This window comes from Schistocerca piceifrons, chromosome 5 (assembly GCF_021461385.2).
Source record: "Schistocerca piceifrons isolate TAMUIC-IGC-003096 chromosome 5, iqSchPice1.1, whole genome shotgun sequence".
Classification (NCBI taxonomy): Eukaryota; Metazoa; Arthropoda; class Insecta; order Orthoptera; family Acrididae; genus Schistocerca; species Schistocerca piceifrons.
Genome location: NC_060142.1, coordinates 64,180,280 through 64,184,897, shown reverse-complemented (window position 1 = coordinate 64,184,897; position 4,618 = coordinate 64,180,280).

Below are 4,618 nucleotides of genomic sequence, written 5' to 3'. Positions count from 1 at the left end.
CTGGCGCGCTAAATCGTCAAAACCTCGGGTTGATTGGAGGGCGCTGCCCATAATGCTTCAAACGTTCTAAATTGGGGAGAGATCTGGCAACCTTGCAGGCCAAGGTAGGGTTCGGCAACTGTCCTGGAATCTCACTGACTGGAGTAAAACTGTCTCCAGCTATGAGTCCCGCTTAGGACTGAGCCTCGATGACCTGCGAAGATGGGTGTGGAGGGACCCCGGATGTCGGTGGGATACCAACCCCACCGCCGTTCGCCACGAGGCCCGACACCGGGAGTAATGATTTGGAGCGCCATTGTGCCACTTTCCAAAGCTTTACAGCACAGCGACTCATTAACGACATTCTACGCCCCGATGAGTTGTCCTTCATGGCAAACCATTCTGCTCTTACATTTCAACTAGGTATTATCCACCGGCGAGAGACTGTACTGCTTGTCATCATGCTTGCCAAACCCATCCATGGCCAGCAAGATCTCTTCCCAATTGAGAACGTTATAATGTTTGCAACTTACAGGTGTATAATGTCTAGAACACTTCAAGAGTTCATTACTGCTATCTGACTTATTGGCTCTGTTTAACGCAGCGAAAATATCCGCGGTGTCGTTTACATCGAATTAATGTGACAATTTATTTTATTAATAAAACTCTTATTCTATCAGTAGTTTGCTACCTACGGAAATGAAAATGCTTTGCTTATTGTCTGTTATTAAATCTTACATTTATTCAATAAAAACAGGAAGAGAAGTATTCCTAACCTAAAACATTACAATCAAATTAATACCCTAAACTGACTATCCTATCACTGGCACAATGAAGGCTCTATACCTAATCGTCCCTATCCTTAACTTACGTAGGCCAATACTGGCCACGCAAGTGGTTCTACTGAAGTTCCACGTAGACGGACACAGAATCAAAGAGCTCAAGCAAAGAGCTAGTGGAACGCTTACGCAATTTCAATTACAGTGCCCTACTTTGCCGGATGTTTGCTCTAATATCACCATACTTCACCACGTAGATTACGACTGTCGTCCCAGGCACCAGCGTGATGTCGCCTTTCCCCTGTGAGAGCTCTTGCGGAGCGGACCCTCAGCTTCCACCTAGCACCACCGTCGACACCAGAGTCACCATCTTGTTGCCGCCAAACTTCGTCGTTCTTCTCACATATACCCATACGTGTTTTTTGGCCAATCAGGACTCAGAATTTTTTCGCGCGGTTCTTGTTGCCGCCAAACTTTGCCGTTCGTATCTCGTGAATTCCTACTCTTTTCGGCCAATCAGGACTCTAAAATTTCGCGCGGATCTCCGACCTTTCATGGGCGCGCCGTCTTTGCGTCCCGTTAGCCACAACAGCGGGAAACAGTCTCTCTCTGTGTCGCACGTACGCCCTCTCTCTCTTCTTCCACCTGTGAGGTCTCCGGCTCCCCCGGTACCCCCTGTGGTCACTCAACCGACAAAGCAGCCGCCGTGTGAAGCACCGGCCAGCTACCGGCCACCTCGCTTGTTCGACGTCACAAACAACTCTTTGCTGTGTCCGTCCAAACCACCTTCCCAATGATAATATGCACGGTTCTAAAATCTTACATACCAGCATTAACGATATGTTGATACTAGTATCGTTGTGTCAAATGGCTATCTCCGTCCGCATGGTATTTGTCACATACTATTTTCTGAATAAATATAATGTAAGATGTTAAAATCTGCCACCTAACACGTTTGAACGTTTTGAGTTGCTCAGTTTGTAAAGATCTTTCTCTTGAATAAATCATTCAGTTTTTCTGAACTTATAACGATGAACATGTGAGCTGTGTTAAGATCCATAGTGCTGGTAAATAGCATACTGACTCGTGACGTCATGGCAAGGTTTTGAAATGAAGAACAAGGAATTATTTGATGAGGTAAAAAGTTTACTTTTATTTTTGTAGATTTGTGCTGTTGGTCCGCTTCAACCTCGACACAATCGAGTTTTCGATAATTATTCTTTTGATTGATCTTCTGAGTTAATTTACTGTATCATGAAAGTTATTAGATCAAATGAATTTTCCTATTAGAGTCTTTAATTGTCTTTCATAAGTTCCTTCCTAACTGAAATATCAGTACTTAAAGACTGAGTTATGGGTTTCATTGGCATTCTGTGTCAAGATTATGATCCCAGTTTCCCTGGACCAACTGTAGTTAGTTTCTAGCAGTATTCTTTTAGTTGCGGACTTTTGCTGTGTTGCTGTTTCTGCAAGTACTTCGTTTTGCGCGTGAGATTCATAATATGTGATTGTTTCGTTTCCTTTTCGCAATTTAGGTTCTGTCAGTTCCTTTATTTTACCAGGGTCACACGTCAGTGCAGAAATTTTCATGTGTATAAGGTTACGTTCTTACATACGTCGACATTATAGTTTTTTGTATACAATTACGTTTTCTTCAAACAATTCGCAGTGACCAAGTCTACTGAGCGTGAAATTATTGGTTTGCTTATTTATTTGGTTATGAATGAGATCGGTTTTCACACACACAGGACACTTTTCAGTTTATTGTAAGCCATGTGGCTTTGAACTCAGTAGCACATTTAGTTTGTCAGTTCACGTTCCCAGGTTTGTATTTACGATAACACACAAACAATTAAAGGGTACTCGCTTACATAGTTTCGCCAGGATGGGAGGGGAGATCTGTACATCCTAAACCCGGGCATACGACTCACAGCAGTCTAGCAGATGAGTCAGTTACTTGTTACTTCTGCCGTCTTCTGCAGGTGACGCAATACAAAGTGCGAGCAGCGCACTCCCCAAAAAAAGGAAGGTGAAGAGAGATGAGTCACATAGCCGCATCTCATGTGTTAAACATGGAGAGCTATTGTGTCACTTTGTTCACCAGCCGAGCACGCTGTCCGTTCCTCCTTTTTTCCCCCCAGGTCGACAGAACAGACAGGCGCTAGCTTGCTGTGAATTTATCAGCCTCCCTGTGCTTGCGCAAGGCGACCGCCATTTGGCAGTCTTTTTCTCTCCTTTTCTCCTTTTGTCCATCTTTGCACTGACGTCGTGATAGCCTTGCAGGTACCCACCCCACGTATTACGTTCTCAGTAGGCGATGAGTGACGAGTCTGGCACGTTGCTACTTCCGGAGAGTGGCTCAACGAGAACGCAGTTCGTGTCGTCTGTTATGGGCCACGTAGTTCTCGTGCCTTCTTTCATTCAGCCGACTGCGCCTCTGGTGTCGCAACACAAAGTCCACTATATAAGGAGTAACAGGTTAATTTTTCAGTGGAGCTGACATTTTCCGAGTAATTTCGTCTACAAATTTCTCTCTGTCGTCCCACTCGGAATCCGTTCATCACACTATTTATCTCCCCGAAGGTATTATGAGACATCAGCTGATGCAATGATGTTCCTGTTTTCTCTCTTTGGAGCTTCCTTGGCCACATGCCTTGCTGCCATGGGCAGGAACCACGCAGCGTGTAAGGTGTATGAGACATGTTACAAGATGTCTCGCTCCACAGACGTATTTGAAAACCCCTTTCGGCGAGCACATATTAACCCCCACCCCCACTGAAGCACTATTAAATCAGTCCAAATAAGAGTCATCACTTTGATGAGACGTCGTTAAAACTGTCACTGCTCCCAAACCAACAATAAATGGCCAGAAGTAATCCAACTACCTTCGAAGGATTCACTGCGTTGTAGCGTCCCCTTATGAGTTAGAGGGTCGGCAAAACAGATAAGCAAGGTGGGCTGACGACCTCCCTTCAAGAGCTCAGATCAAAACATAGCCAGTGGATGTAAACATCAACAGACTTTCCGCATAAATACGACACTACATCGTAAAAAGCCTTGTAACAGATATCCACCAGTTGGAACTAATGTGACTAAGTGCAGCACTTTGCAGAATTGGTGTTATGAACACGCCAGCAAAGTGAGACCAGCAGTGTGTACCTATATACAGTTAGGACAGCTGTGGCCAATACCTATGCCGGCTCTAACCCAATAGAAACTTGCCTCAGCCTTCAGTAGAAAGTTGTATCTTGTTGGGCGTAATGCCACTTTGTAATTGTGTAGCATAGTGTTTTGGTTATTATCTCTTTTCACTGTCTTGTACTCTTATCTGGCTTTTGCTACCACAAGAATTGTTGTGCTTCTTGTTTTTCTTGCGTTTGGAAATTAGTGCACGCCAAGAAGGCGTTTTAGCTAAATAAAGTGTGTTCAGACTTGAGCGTTAGTTCTTTCCTGCCGATCGCCGGACATTACACTCTGATCCGACTACTAGACTGCAAAATGAACACAACAAACAGTCAGTACACTATAACAACCAGGTTTCCAGTAATTACCGCCAGTAATCTCCATCGTAAAATAGGGTAACAGTTTAAACGCAAGAATGGAAAAAAGACACACAAAAAGTTCGAGTGCCTGCGGGCACAAACGGAATTTATTGCCGTCCTTCAGACCTTGTAGTGATACATCCCATTCCTTGAATGAGAGGTACCATGTCCTTAAATACATGTTTAAGAGAGAATGTGTTCGTGACTGAGGGTAGTCGATAAGTGGTGACCTCCCCATTGTTGGGGGATGTTTTAGACCATACGTGCTGATACCAGATCCAATGACTGTACGAGCGTGGGTGGCAATCACACGACACT